At 40.4% G+C, this 16,412-nt stretch overlaps 1 protein-coding gene and 1 long non-coding RNA gene across 5 annotated transcripts in view; one reads left to right on the forward strand and one right to left on the reverse strand.

The window, feature by feature from the left end:
* LOC122514038 (CUGBP Elav-like family member 4) overlaps positions 1-16,412 on the forward strand; it is a 486,258-nt gene that overhangs the window by 184,547 nt on the left and 285,299 nt on the right. The gene's annotated exons all lie outside the window — the stretch shown is intronic.
* Positions 11,799-14,851, reverse strand: LOC122514039. 2 transcript variants are annotated; one of them, XR_006302923.1, is made up of 3 exons: positions 14,363-14,842; positions 13,797-13,978; positions 11,799-12,948 (listed from the first exon to the last, which is right to left on the reverse strand). It is a non-coding gene; the product is annotated as an uncharacterized LOC122514039 (long non-coding RNA). The 2 variants fall into 2 exon arrangements; XR_006302922.1 differs by having other exon boundaries at positions 13,797-14,851.

Consider the following 16,412-nt stretch of genomic DNA (forward strand, 5'->3'; position numbering starts at 1 on the left):
ATCGAATCGTACGACAAAGCTTTAACCTCATTGTTCTAAACTTTTGTTTCTCGGATGTATCCCTTTGGCTAAGAATTTGCACCGTTGAAAAATATCTTGTCTATGATAATATTTTTACTTTAAATGACGCGAACTTTTATCTTACTTTATTGTTTAAGTAGAAATTTAGGTTCGGTAAAATCAAAAGTGAATAGGCAGGTTGATTCGGCCAGGAACTTATCGTCTGCTTAATTGAATTTGTCCTCTTGGACCATGCTGCCGTGTTGAAGTAATGTTGGCAGTTGTATACGCGGCCTCTAAGGCACGCCAAGAGCTTCGCTTATTATAATGGGCTCGAAATTTGCATAATGGATACATATGCACGCGCAGAGAGGCATCCTCGACCCTGGCTAGAGCCGTTCTCTCCTTTTCTTGCTCGCTCTCCCATTCAAAAGAGAAAGACAGACGGAGAAGAGTGAGAGAAGGAAGGTAGTTCACCAAGCTCCGAGTAACGTCTTAGTTGTTAGTTGTTACTTGGTATACGTGTCCTATGCAAATTTATGTCCCATTGTGCGAGTTACCTAAGATCCAGGTTGCCGCTTGTGGTTGGGCTTGTAATTCTTGCAAAAGAGCACTGATTAACTTCGAAAAGCCAAGAATAAACTCTCCCCCTGTTGCTAACATTTTTTTTCTTTCATCAAGACGATGCATAAACCTTGGAAAGCGTCCGCTGTCTAAGGACTACAAAATATTCTTCGTCAAAGTATTTTTGCCACAGACTTAACGAAATTTTAACTCAACTTTTCGAATAAGTTTCTCCGAATATAACATTAAGAGAATGCAACAAGCTTTACGCGTAATTCCCGAGGAATTTGCTATGAATTATTTGTAAAATTATACGCTCTCTTGCAAACATGAATTTTACAATTCTTTGACGTAACATTTCTGCACTATTGTCATACTTTTTAAATCGATAAGTTTTGTCGTATTGAAATTGTAACTGAAAAATAAAACGAAAGGAACCAGAGTAACAATTAACGAGATAGTGCCTACGAGGATGCTTCGTACTTGCCTTATACGGTTGACCCATTTAAATACGTCAGCAGGCACGACAGTTTCATCCCGAGACGGCGTTATCGACCCTAAGCAACATCCCTCACCGTAAGGGAAATATCCTTGCATGTATCACCTAGACTCTGACAAAGCTTTGCAATTAACTCTGCGAACCCTGCGCGCCCACGGCGGTTAAGACGAGCTATCGGAGGAGGTGAAGGTGAAAGAGGAAGAGAACTAAGAGTAGGAGAATGAAGAAAGAAAGAGAGAGAGAGAGAGAGAGAAAGAGAGTAAGCGCTGAGGCGTTCTCTTGTATCAAGTCGCACGTTCGTTCCTCGTAAGTAATCGCTGTTATTCCTGGACAATTCTCTCCCCACTATTTCCCACCACCATTCTTCCCTACTACGTGACACGTGCGAACGATACTCTCGTCGTTCTCCTGAAATTGCTATTGTGTCGTTCTTTCCGCCATCGTCGTTCTCCTCGGAAGTAGCAAAAAGTCTCCGATCGGTTATCGATTCATCTTGCCACAAAATAGATCGAACACTCTCTTCTACGCTTTTCACCCTTTTCTTCTAATTCTCTTCCTTCGATCGATTCTTTCTTCTTTTTCTTCTGTACTCTTCTTTCTCTATTCCGGAAAGATTATGTAAACCTTTATGTGCCATCTGTATCGGTTGATATTACTTACTTTACATAAGATTACCAATATTCGTGGTCAGGTGTTCGTTATAAATTAGTTTCAACGAGACTTCTTATAACCTGGAAATTGGAGAAGTTTTTGTAATTAAGAAGCTTACGTGTTTGCGATTAAAAGTAACATTTCTCGTACGAGAGGAAACTTATTGATCCTTTCATTGTTTCTCTTGTTCTCTTTCTCTCTCTCTTATCCTCATCCGCTTGCTCCTTCTCTCGTTTCTGCTCAACGCAACCTCGAAACGAACGAATTATACAACAGAAACCACGTAGCGCAGCATCTGCCGCGCGCTTGCATAGATAGCAATTGTAAAAGAATTGAGCGCAATATCGTTTTGTTTCGTGGTTACGCAAACGGTGGAAATACTTTTTACGTGATTTCTTTTCAGGTATATAGAAGAAAAAACAAAGTAAATATCACTGCAAGAAAATCTCAGCTAATAGGAAATTAGGATAAAATTACTCAAGTCATACCATTGCCTAAATCGTATCAAACTTTCTTCTTCCTTTAAAATATCCATTTAAAATGCTATAAAACTATGTTACTACTCATAAATATATAATAATTTGAAGAAACTTTTGTGATATTTACTTTGTAATAGCGTACGAACGCGTTAATTTTACACTGAATTCCCAAGGAGCGAGTCCTGGAACAAGACAAAGAACCGTTATACGAGAAGACAATTAATTAAAAAGAGAGAGAGAGAAAGAACAAGAATGGGAGCGGGAGGGAGGGATGCTGCGACGATGCTGAAGACCAGATTCTCCGGCGTTGGGTGCTTTCTGATGCAACATAATGTGACGAGCATTGTGCTGAAGTTAGCGGCGGTGGGTAATTCAGCGGCAGCATTTCCATGCAAAGCTTCCCCGGATGAAGCTCAGACAGAAAGCAGAGAGTAGCCGCGGGTGCCGCAGACCTTTTTCTGTATCCTGATCGCCCTGTAACTGCACTGCACCCTTGCTTGCCCTTCCTTCTATCATCCTTGTCTTTTCCACCTTTTCTTCCACTTTTCACCCCTTCCTCGTTACCTTCAACGATCCAACTCATTGTACGTCAACCTTCTCCATGACCAACCGTATTATTCTCTTCCCATCACGGTAACGAATCCTCGTGAAATGTTTTTTACGGCATAAAACATGTATTTTTTTATTTTCATTTTATTTTTTATTTTTTAAGAGAACTGTAGCATTAATTTTTGTTATTAAAAAAGTAAATCTTATGTGTTCTTGAAGGATTACCTTAATGCAACGGTTTGCTTGATACATAATGGTTTGTTTAAGAAGATGCATGAAAATGTTACTGCCTTGTAATTGAGCGGGTAGCATTTGAATACATATCCGATGCAAGAGCTTTATTTCTTACTCGATGGGCAACTCAGACAGCAATTCCCGGTGAAATACGTTCCACTTCCGTTGAGTCAAGACCGTTAATGTAAACCACTAAACCGGCGCGCGTTTCTCCTTTCGCAAAGCTGAACCACTTAAGTTCTCACCGTTGTCAGTGTTCTCTTCTTCCGTATTGTATATGCGACAAGTTTTGAGCTTCTCTACTAGTAGATTTCAATATACGTTTTCTCTCAAAGACAGTTAGAAATATTCTCCCCTTCTTGTTTTTCATATTATTGTTCTTTTAATAAATTTACGAATTAACTTCAAAGAAGTTTCATTAACCCTCTACGAATGCATACATGCGTCAGGAGAAAGATATTGGTGTGAGCGCATATATATACGTATAAAGTATTTCATTCGCAGTAATCGGAAATAAATATTCAGTAGTCAATAAAAATTAGAATTTCGTCAATAATAGATTTAGTTTAGATGAAAAAATCATACTCCTCCTCTTGCACTCTTTGTTCTTGCTTCGAACAAACGGTACCAGTAATAAATAATAAAAGTCCGGAAACTCGGGGCATGATTTTTCACATATCTTCAGTCGTATCCGAAGAACCGTCCGGTTGCCGGTAGGGGGACGGAAAAAGTGGAATAGGATTTTCCTTGGGGATACTTCAATATCGTAGGTGAAGTACGTATATCCATAGCGCCGCGACCCTTTCAGCTCTCGAATTTTATTAACGTATTGGCGGTGGACGGTGGTACGGACGTTTTGGCTCGGGTAAGAGGAGGAGACGAGAGGGGGCAGTTTGAGAAGGGTAGTAGGCGGGTGAAAAGGGAGGATGAACGAGGCACATACGGCGACCGATCGGGTGGGAGGCTTGGAGAGGTGGGGAAGAGATAAAGAGAAGGAAAAAGAAAGAGAGAAGGAAAAGAAAGGGGTTAGGGAAGAAAAGAGGGAAAGTTCGGAGCCTCGCGCCGCATAATGTATAACATCATCTTTTACGATATCTCTTTTCTGGGACGGGATATAGGTAATGCAGGGTATTGTATTTTGCGATTGCATTTTCAAAGACGTCCGCTTGCGCTTTGAATATAAAGTTGCCTCGGGCGAAGCCTGGCCGTTTCACGTGCCGCTTTCGACGGCATTGGAGAAGTGGGTAGAACACTTTCGCAACTAGCAGCTGCGCCAGCACGCTAACCGTCTCACGATTATCATACCGAGACTCTAAGTCCTTTATCGTCTCACGACTCTATGAGAATAAGCGGAGACATATAGTCCTCTATGAGAAGGGTATTCGTGATCGAAAATAATAATCGTCTTCGAGTGGAACTAGAACGACCAAAAGTAATCGAATTCGGCCGTTTGTTAGATATACAAATTGAACGTGTAAATCATTGGTCCGAAGAAATTCTATTTCTATATTTCAAATAGGGTAGATTAGAACTCGCAACTAAGATGACTAATTGGAATGGTAGTTTAATAAAGTAGAGGGAAAAGTTTCGAAATGATTTCTAACTAGATCAAAGTTTAGGTAGTTTGTGTAACTACCTGTGATAATATTGTCGAAAATTCGGCCGAATGACGTAGAGAGTACGAAACGTATTAGTTTCCCATTGAATCATACTCTAACGATGTTCGAAAAAAGGGTGGGAAGGAAGGAAATGAATAGAGAGTAAGAGTCGATGGTTGCTAAAGAGTTCTATCGTAGATGGGTGAGAGGTGGGAAGGGATTCGGAGAAGTTGAGGAGGAGTTCGAGGAGGACGGGGCTACTTCCGTGATAAATTAATCGTCGATTTCCGACGATTACAATTTGGTATGCTTCCAAATCGCTTGCACCCTTTTTGCGGCGGTGAATTTTAGCCGTGTGCATTTTTCATTCGGTGGCGAGCGTCGTTCCTGTGGGGCCCTCAAAAAGAGGATATCCATCTTCCCCAGAGGTTCCTGGCCCTCCTCCGCGTCTCCCTGTTATAACCCGTTGCCTCTCTACTTCCGCCCTTCGTCCTTCATACTTCGTTCGTTCCTGGTCGGTTAGTCTTCGTTGCATGAGAGAAAGAGAGAAAGAGACTGGCTTGCTTCCAAAAATATTATAAAATTCCCAATTACGAGGCATAGATTGGCGAGGTAAATTGGCCCCGTAGCGAGTCTACTGGCCATCTCCCATAGTAGCCGGTGCTCGTCCCTGCGCTCGTCCCTGCGCTCGTCCCTACGCTCAGTGTCCTGTGACGACTTCTCTCCTCCGTCCTCTGCCGCCCTTATGCCGTTCCTCGTGCTCGAGGCTAGCGACTGAATCGAACACGGAATCGGATCCTCCGGTTCTCTCCAATCGGTAATCCATTACCGTAACGCGATTGGGTAATTGCAGGTGAGGGGCTCATCTAGAGACGTATCCACCTACTACCTCCCTCTTCCATACCTCTCTGACGTATATCCTCCCTCGTCTAGGCTACCAATCCTTTTCATCCTGGTCGATACAGCCTCTAATTAAACACTGAGCGCACAATGACAAACCTACCTTGTAGTCGGTCTGCGTCGTCAGTAATAGTGGCTGTGGGTTGCTGGCGTCGCTTCTGCGACTACGCCAGCAGCTGCCTTTCTACGTTTCCACCTCCCTCTCTTTCCCTTCTCTCGGCCTGTGTCTGTTGGCTACCGGACACGGAGATCCGGTAATTCGGTTAATCTAAGGCGGTTGTTACGAAACACGACTTCAGATAAATCACTCGGTCTTCCTAGTACCTACCAAACTATTCTCTTGTTCTTCGTTTTCAGAAAGTACAAAGGTATATGCTACGGAGTTTCCTGAATACAAGGAACAACGGCTAGTTATCTTACTATCGTTCCCTCCTCCCAGTGTCATTTAATAAACTACAAAGAACTTTCTTATCCGAAATAGTAACTTCAATTTTACTTACGTTACTCGCTTCTCTCCAAGTCCGTTTACTCGTTCAATTTCTCATATTGTCAGACTCGCTCGCGTACTTCTAAATAAACATAACTTTGATCATTATTCATGTCAAACCTTAACAATTCTTGTTCCCCCTGCTGCTACTGGTCAATATGAGAACTGACATAAAATATGAGTAACTTGTTATAACTATCCCATAGTCTCTTTTCTCTCGTTTTCTTCTCCCTTGCCCGAACGTTAACGCCGAAGATGGCCCTTGAGAATCGTAAAGAACAGATGTCATAAAAAATATATTTACGAGACATCCAGAAAATCTCGGCGTGACATCGTCCCTTTTTTCTTTTCTTTTTTTGACGGATAAGAGCGTCGTTCTCCTAGCAACAGCTTATCCGTTCCTTCTTTATTACGCCGCAGGCTGAAAGCTTTCTTTTTCTCCTTCCGGCTCGAGTTAACTCGATAACGGTGTCTTGCTTATAAAGAATTAAAGTAACTGCTCTACCCACGTGCCAAGTGGCAAGAGCATTGCTTGCCCTCTCCTATTCCCACGAGGACACTGCTGTGTCCACACTATTTTTCTTTCCTTCCTTCCTACTTTTTTTTTCTGCTTTCTTTATTTCTTTCTTTCTTCCTTCCTTCCTTCCTTCCTTCCTACCTTCCTTTCTTCCATACTTTCTTTATTCCTTCTTTCTTGTCTTTCTACTTTCCATCCTCTTTTCCTTCTCATCTTTTCGGAGATCTTACCTCGTTGAAGATCCCTTTGCGCACTTTCAACGACATCCAAGGGGATGCTATACTTCTGAGACAAGACGAAGCACCGTGTTCGGAAAAAGGTCATAGTCTTCGATCTCCCACATAAATTTACTAAAGGTGCCCAAAGAGAGCAAACGTCAATGTATGTTTTTGGGGTGAAAAGAAAATGAGATAAGCAAAGTTCATGATGTTATTTCTTTTAGAATAAAAATATTGTGTGTTATCGCGCGTTTTAACTTAACATTTAAGATAAGAATAATTATCGTTCGTACGTGTTTACCGTGATACGATCCACCTGTTTGGTTATTTTCTTTCTTTTTCTGAAAATTGTAAAAACATGACGTCCGAGTTATACAAGAAAGGTAGAAAAAAATGGTACGATAGGAAGAAGAAGTAAAAAGTCTGAAAGATATTCCTACCTTGAGAGTCGAAGGAGAGGGCAGTTGAACACCTGGTACATTCCAGTGATATATCCGACAAAACAACCTTCAAACTTGCCGCTGGTCTCCGCTCGAGGCTCCAAACTTTGCGTCGTTCGGAGACTCGTAAACACGTACGATGCACCTGGGGTTTCGACGTCTTTACCGATAACGTGACGCCTATGCACGCACCCTTATAACTCAAAGATTCTAAATATTTAACTCTATGTCCTCTTTTTCTTCTCCTCCAACTGAAACGATCGCTGGTCACGGATGCAGCGTTTTTTTTCTTCTACCGAACTAATAAAAAGTATTCATTCGATCGTAACTTTAATACGAGAATCCTTCATTTTCTGTTAAATAAAATTCATATTCTTCGTTCAATAGATTCAACTATATTTTAATCGTATGATAGCAAAAGTTCCTTCATTAAAATTTATATTCTCGTTCGATTATTCAAAAGAATTTAAATAAATTCTATATTGTTCGTTCATCATTTTGGCATTCGAGGTTATTTCTGTAGACAATATCTGTATTAAATGTGAGTAAAAAGTATCTAGATAATTGATTGAAAGTTGGAAACGATCCAACGTAAAATGTTCTCGCCTGCGTATCAACAGTTCCTTTCTCGCAAAGGAAAATAAATGTGAGGTAGAAGAGAAAGAGGATATCGGAAGGGTATTCGAGTGCTCTTCAACTTTGCATTCAGTGAGATACCTCAGCAAATTCGTACACCACTCGGTAGAAATCCTTTACCTTCGCATCTCCGAACCAAATGAAAGCTACTTTTCTTTTTATCTTACAGCGTGTGCAAGACTTTCGCAAAAGTTTTCAACTTTGACTAAACACACACACAAACTCGCACACACACATATATATGTAGCCATTCGTTTCTGACGATATACATGTTGCGCTTTCGAGCTAATCGTTATTTTGCGTGGACAGTACGGGTGATCGATGCGAGGGATAGTCGTAGAAGGGCGCGCGACGGACGAGGCGCCGAGAGCAAACGTACGAGAGAGAGAAAGAGTAAGGGCGGCGCTCGGAGCGCGAGAGGAGTAAAATCAATGATGGCCTCTTGAAAATTTCACCAGTCAAAACGACAGAAATAGTCGGCGTTGCCTGCCCGTTACCGTTGCCCTTCATGCTTGCTTGCTTTAAAACTAACCGCTTTTACTACTTCTTTCTCTCTCCCATCTTGCCCTTTCCTCTGAACCTTTCAAATGATCTTTTATCTTTTATCTTTTGAATAGAAGTTGCGTAGAAAATAACAAAATGTTTGTATTTTTCATAAATATAGGCTAATTTACGATTCAAATGACGATAATTCGTTTTTTACGCACGTACGGCAAGTTTACTATGTTTCAAACTGGTGCTCGTAGCTTTCTATCAACTTTAGAATGCTCTCGTATAGCCTGCTTCTGTAAGATTGTTCAATTATACATTTTATTGATAGTCATATTGATACAGATCGATTTAAATGTGTATTCAGTCAAACACGTTATGCTCATTATCAAAACTTGCCTGTTTATGTATGTAGATCTGTGTTAGCTTATACACATACTTGTTTCTATACCATTCCCAGTACACAGAGTCGCAGATAGATTTCAAATATGCAGAGATTGTTCTTCGAAATGGAGTGCAGCTGCGACCTCCGGGGTGTCGGCAATCCGAGTAAAAAATGGATGAGAACTGAATGAAAGGTGGGGAATCATGGTGGTGGCGGAAGAAGTTGGATAGAACGGCAATCATACGAGCGCGTGCTTAAAAAAGATATGTCTGGGACGTACGTTGGATCGTTAATTGTTATGAGTGGTAAAAAAAGAGAGAAAAAAAAACATGAAAAATCAATTTGAAAATGTTTTGCCATAAATATCTATCGAAAATAAAATGATAATACTTTATAAACGTAATTGCTAACTTCTATCAGCATGAATTTCTGGATCGATTGATCATTTTGTACGCATCTAGATGAAATGGTAAAGGTTGCGATTTTGGGTCGCAAACAAGGAATTAAAAAACGTCTGGAGGAATAATAACCTATAGTCAGGGGAAAGGAAAATTCGCTTTTCGAGGGAAATTATCGTCTTGCGCTGAATGTAATCCATGTTACTGTCCCGAAGAGGACGAGAATGGAATCGAGCACTTATCGGGGGTCCGGTTCGATTCCCTCGGGCAAGGAACGAACTTACGAGCGAGACGAGGGCCTGCACGATTCTCACTAGTCGTTGGTATATACTGTATATATATATATATTTGCTGTTACTATAGAAAGGAAGGGACCTAGAAAGAGGGAAAAAGCGATAGGAAAGAGGAAGAGGGTAAAATGAAAGGGTCAAGCGATAGCCAGTGCTCCTCCCGGTGCACTTTTCAGATTCATTTTCTTTCTCGCTCGATATCTCTCCTTTTCGTTCACGATCGTAAACGTAAACGACACTTAGGCGTTGGCGTATCCGTCGTTACTACGGATATAAGCCGAAGAAGTGTACTGGTAACGAGAAATGACGCGAGAGAGAGAGGGAAAGAGGGAAAGCGAGAGTTAAAGGAGAAGGGAGAAACCAAGGGAAAAGGGTTACGTCAGGGTAGGTAACGTTATCGTCATCTACATTTTACGACTGACCTTAACTTGCGTCAAACGTGACGAATAACGTTCTTTGTTGGATGAAACAACGTCAATAAAATCATATCCTTTGACCAAATGCATTGGTATATTTCGATATTAGCTAGTAGTATTAAAAAATGATCAATAATATTCAAGAATTGATTACAATCAAAATTTAATTTGTCTAACTATTATTATATTTTATTACTAAGGCTGTATTTTTTTCTTATACCTATAATAAAGCTTAAATTAGTTGTTGAACAAGTTCCAGAATTTCTCGCCGAACGCGGTTCACCCGACTAATCCGAAATTATTTTGATCTAGCAATAAGCTCGTTCTTGGCTCGCTAATCTCATAATTTTATTCGAGTACATACAATAGTGGTTTAATAGAGCATGCGCGTTAATGTGAATCTACGAGTGATCAGAGAAAATATATGAGAGAGAAAGTGCGTTAAGTTTGGAATTAGTTCGTATAGACGCGAAATGAAAATTCTTGCTTATGGTTTAGGTGTTATTAACATTTTCAGCCGGTACCGATCGTAAAATCATTGCGCGTTAGGTTGGTCTGTTTGAATGGCGCTTTGACGCGACAGGCTGTAAAACCATTTAAAAGCATTCGTAATAGTGAATGTCGAAGGGATGAGATGCCTAGGTTTAGTTTAAAGGGAGTACCACGGCGCTGGCAAAAGTAATCTCCCCGATCGATCGGTCTAACTGCGAGACACGTGTCGCCCTCTCTAGGAAAAGCTATCTAACAACGAAAGGGTTGTTTCAAGGATACTCGCCTCGGTTGGACGTCGCTCGTGTCCTTGAACCAGCAAACATTTTCCTTTGGTTTCGAATCTCCGTCGACAAAGATGTTAACTTTGGAAACTCTGCTTACCATTATTTTACTATTTGCAAACGAATTTTGTTAATGAATGATTACTGGTTGTAGTAAATGTTTATCGAACGATTTTGATGTATGGTAAAAGTAAAATGAACCTAATGATTTTGGCAAACATATTTTTGAAAAGAAAAGAAAAAATATTGTTCACTTTTTACCTAAATGCGAGATAAAAGTATTGTTGCAATTTGTTATTAATGATAAGATTTAAAAACGAAACAGTCCTACCTTTTGGTGGCGCTTTAACATGAGTTTTGCAGTCTCCGTAAAAGTGGGTTCAGAGCTTTTCTAAGGGGTGGCGCCACATCATGTACCATTGAAAGCAACCGTGGTCATAGTCGCGCCCTTACCATTCTCAGAAATGCTGCCGCCTATCGGGCTACGGAGGGTTACTCTTCCTGAATGTTCGCCGGTTAACGATGACCAAAACTTCCGTTCGCGTGACAAATGTTACCTTCGGTCGAGTTGCTCGAGATTTAATCATTTTCGAATCTCCAAGGGGTTGTAGACATCTGCGTACACTAACGTTAACGAGATGGTAGTTCATTTATTCGATGGGGGTAGCACTATGAGTTAGAAGAGAAAACGTACAATCAATAAACAATTAAAATATTAATCAATCAACAAATTGTAAGTAGATAAAGCGAGATCAATAAAATTGTAAGAACTTAATAATTGTTAGTTGAAAAACAAAATCTCCTAACAAGCTTGATGTACTCATGTAAAGTGTATCGCTTAAAAGCCTTTTAATTGCGCGAGGTAGAAGTGGATTTTTTTTGTTGGTTTGACTTATCTTAGTGCCACTGTACACTATTAACATTTCTCTCTTCGGAACATTTACCCCGTGAAAGATAAAGCATCCCTCAGTGTCATGGACAGCGAGAGATTTATTCGCATTTATTCTCCCCATCCGATTGCCTTGATCTCACGCTTCAAAAGTCCTTGCTGGAACGATGAACGCTTTGCAATTATAAAAAGGGACCGCTTTCCTTCTTCCATTCTCTCACGCTTTTTCTCGTTCGCGCTCTTCTCCTCTTCTTCCCCCTTCCACTTTCTCCGCTTTCCAGTTTCGTTCTTTTCCCTTTCATGATGAAAAGTGCAGAGTGGGCAATGAATTGAGGATGGAAAAATTGCTTGTAGGGTAAAGCGAGTAACCGGAGAAGGATGGAAGATTTTTCAAATGAAAAAAGAACTTGCAAACTTTTTATTCTTCTTTCCACTATTATTCTCATTAGTTGATTTGGCCGAACGCACAATCTATATCACTGGAACTAATCAAACAAATCAAAATGGCTGGTTTTTGATTAAACACGTTATGCAAAGAAAAATAAACCTTTTTTCAATTAAAATATTTCTCTTCAATCTAAATGCAGAAAATACAGATAGGATTCTGTTTTACAAGGATTGCATTTACATTTACTGTGTTATCCTGAAAGTAATTTCTTAACGATCTCACACAAATGCTACAAGTGTTGGCAATCTCTTATCTTATCGCTAAGCGGGCTCTTGTCAACCAGCCCTTTTCACCAACCTTTGCTGACCAATCTGCTAGAGGCTCTCTGAGTAATTACGATTTAACCGGACGTAAGTAGAGAAAGGAAGACCGCAGACCGACGATCGCATTAAATTTAGGAACGTGTGAAATAGTAATTAATTACGCTTTCTGTTGTTCCATCTTCCCATTGTTTCTGTTTGCTTGCCAAACGCAAGAAAACAAAGTCAAAATTTTAACGGCGATTGAAATGCGTTTTTCCGACCATTTGCGAGTGCATGTAATTTACTAAAGTGATCATTACCCGCGCGAACGATTTAATGAATAAAATGGACGATTTCCAATTAGTAAGAATATCGATTGAAATAACGTGATCAAAGTTTTTTCATTGAAGTATAACGTCCATAGAAGTGATAGTTACTGCTTGACGAATCTCTGATACTCAAAGTAATTCTTTTGTGTCTCCATTTTTTTTCTTCCTTTTTATTTTATTTTTTTTTTTTGATTCTATTCTCGGCATCGTAGCAATTAATCGGTGCGTGTGAAATCGTTTCGTCGACGGTGATCGCGTGGTTTACTTTGAAGAGGTTCACCATGGCCGTCGACGACGAATGGCGACGATAGCAATTAAAGGGTTAAAAGGTTCACCAAAAGGGTAGAGCAGTCAGTCCGATATAATTCGTAGGCACAGTCTCTCTTTCTCTTTCTCTTCTCTTCTCTTCTCTTCGTTTTCTCTCTTTCTCTTTCTCTCATTCGTTTTTGGCAAGTTCAAAGCATTGAGCTGGACCAACTTCAATTCCATCGCAATCCGCTTAAGTCTCCGCATGGACCTGGTTCCATTCGTACCGTGAAAGTAAAAGGGAACAAAGTATTAGCTCAATAGAAAATGCTAGGAAGATCGTTGTATATTGGCACAGACTTGCATTTCAAATACATCCCGATCGAAATTTGATTTTTTACCTTGCTTGCTACCTACTGCAATTACTTTGTAAATTATATTCGCGACAACAATTGCTAAAATAAAACTAATCGTATTCTCGTACATTAACGTATGCCCATAAATGAACAGGTTGTAAGGTAAATGAAAAGAATGATACAAGTTATTATAGAATCGATGTTATGTCAATTGTTATCATAGATAGCTCTGTTAACAATAACAAAATATGAAATATATTGCAGCACGTAATGCATCGACCACATAAACGTGACCAACGTGACAAGGTTGTAACGTGAGAAACGTTCCAATTGCATCAGGAAAATGCTCATATTCTACATGCATTGTGTCCATGTCACGTGCATGCTAGGTCAGCTATAAATGTCAGCCGATAGTAGATAAATGATCGTTCAATTGATCCTAAAACCGTTATTGACATTGTCAGTCTTAGCTCTCGGGAGTGTACGTCGTAGCTATGTAAATTCATTGTTCCGTGACGTTCAATCCTTATGGTATATTTTGTATTTTTTTTTCGATCAAGTGTGTATTGTTTAAATAATTAAAAGTTTCGTTAATATCATATTGCGCGTCCCTTTGTTGTCATTAATTATAATAATAATCGATTGTAAATATTATAGCTCGAATTCCATCAGTTAGATATACTTGAAATTCTTCCTCCTGTTTAGAAATATTATCAGTAATGTTAATTGCTCGGTACACTATGATATTGGAACAAATACTTACATTTAACAAACTCGAACCTTAGATAATTTAGCGACGATTAATGCGAAGGCACATCACAAGAGGTCACGTTCGCACGGGATGACAGGAACTCGTAGGGACTATCGTGGGAGCCGCTTAGGACAGGTTTAAAATTAGCGATGGTAATGCGCGTCCTCGCATCTAATTGCTTTCCACTTTATTCTCTGAAATAACATTGAAAATTAGAGACCGGTAAGCTGTACTTTGGGACTCTCCTCTTTTCCGAAGGACATATAATTGTGTCTTTCATTTTCGTCAGTTCCTTGTTTGAAATCGGACTACTATCCTTTCTTTTCATTTACATTTTATTTTATATATATAGCTTTTTTTTTAAATGTAAATTGCAAAAGTCGGCGACGTGGAGCATCAAAAAGATGTGTGCAAGAAGTAGACATAAAAAGATGCGGACACATGTATACGTGATTTGCAAAGCTACATGCCAGGAGGTGGCTCCAAGGTATAGAATGACGTGTATAACAGCTGCCTAGATAGATGATCGATATATCTGTTGGTGTGTTATCGTCTCTGACGACCACTTCGTCCCCTACCTTGGCACTCCTGTCCACCCCTCACTCTCTTCTCCTACCCTCTTCGTCCACCATCAGTCTCTCTATCTCTCGTTCTCGTCCAGATTTTCCTCCTCCACCTCCTCACTCTCTCTCTCTCTCTTTCCCTTCAATGCTTTTCCCTCCCTTCCCTCTTCTCGCTCTCTCGCTCGTTCGTTCTATAGCTCTAAACGCCCTCCCCGCCCCTTCCCTCACGTTTCCATAGCGATAGGTAAATGGAATCCGTGGCGAAGCCGTTGCCATGGCGATTCGCTCCACAGCTTCACCTCGATTCACCTTACCTCACCTCGCCATGCTTTCGACTCTCGTTGTCCTGCTTTCTTCTTTGGACTGATCAAAACGCGGTTGAAGACTCGTAAGCACGATCCCCACGACATCAAGCACGAATACTGCATACCATCGTCCTCCTCCTCCTCCTCCTTCTCATCTCTTTTCTTTTCTTTACTCTTCTTTTCTCTTCTTTCTCTTTTCTTTTTCTTCGTCTTCTCCTTCGTCATCGCTCTTCTCTCCTATTTCCGCTTCTTTTTCTCCTCCTCCTCCTCCTCCTCCTCCTTCTCCTTCCAGTCGTCTTCGTCTTCGTCGTTGTCTTCTTCCAGACAGTTGGACGTCTTTCTAACGACGCGGCGTACTCACCCGGAAGAAACAACGGTGGAACTTTATTCCACAGCTACGACAAGCATCGTTCCTCTTCGTCTTCGAACGAGATAGTAAGAGGGAGAAAGAACTAAGTTGGAAGAGAGGAAGGAGAACAGAGAAGGCTAACGGTGGGGGTAAACAATGTCGATGTAAACGTGCCGTCGTTCCTTTCCACTTTTGTCTCACGTCGAACCTATTACAGCGTTGCCTCATGAAAAAGACATGAAGCGATTGCTTTACAGGAGTGGTTGATGGTGGTGGTGATGGTTACGCATCGTACCAGTCTCATGTCTCTGTTAACACGAATCTACGTCTGATAAGACGACCGCCAAGTATCTTATGCAACTATAATAAAAGCTCATACGATTAACCGATTGATTTTTTTTTATACTAATACTTTTTTTTTACTAAAGTGAACTACATTGATCGAATATGCAAGACGCAACTAAAAAGTTATGAAAAGAAACACGTAAATATGTCCATAGCACTGAAAGGGTTAATAAAAATGCTTACTTATTTCTTCATTTCGATGTAGGAATCATGAATTCGTTTAGAAATGACAATACAGGAAGTTTGTGCTCGCTCAAGCCGTTTATATACCGGTTTAGGAGAAATAGGAGGCAAGAGGCGAGTGGAGGAAGGATTAGCCTCTCTAAGGAGTATACGTTCGCACCACAGTCGAAGCTACCAGTTTGGGTACGTATGGTAGATAGGTAGCTCTCGAGTGCGTCGCGTCGAAGTTAGACCGGAGGAATTAGTTGTGCGCAACCCCCCTAACGACGTGACGTACAACGCAGCCAATTAGGAGTTTGAGTCGATAAATTACGCGCTTCTCGAGATACGATTATACGCCGGTGACAACGTTAATTGCCAATTCCTGGTAGCGAATCTGCTGCGTCGTATACCAGTGTCCTGGAAATCTCACAAACACGCACGAAATTACGGAACCACTTCTCTATCTATCTATCTTTCTATTTCTATTTCTCTCGCTTATTCTCTTTCTCATTCCTTCCATCTTGTCGTACTTGGTCAACAGCCTGGAAGATTTCTCGAATGATTCATTCTGAGAAAACGAGAAAGCTGGATGTAATAAAGACGATGGTTCTTAACCCTTGTTCTACGATTTAACTTCCGACGGCACGGGTCATAATAAACAACTAGGTTGGTCGCGCATCGAGTCATTTAATTGTTTAACCGTCTTTTCGAATTTATGCGAATGGCACACACTTTCTTAAAATATGTAAATGAGTGAGGTATACTATTGGTTCAATTCTGTAAAATGTCTTAAAAAACAATAACGAACGACTACTCGTTAATGAACAAAAATGAACTATATTTTGCAAGTAAATGTTATCGTTTTTAAACAACTAAAAGAAAATGTATAATCTACTTTAAA

This window comes from Polistes fuscatus, unplaced genomic scaffold (assembly GCF_010416935.1).
Source record: "Polistes fuscatus isolate 324 unplaced genomic scaffold, CU_Pfus_HIC Scaffold13, whole genome shotgun sequence".
Lineage (NCBI taxonomy): Eukaryota > Metazoa > Arthropoda > Insecta > Hymenoptera > Vespidae > Polistes > Polistes fuscatus.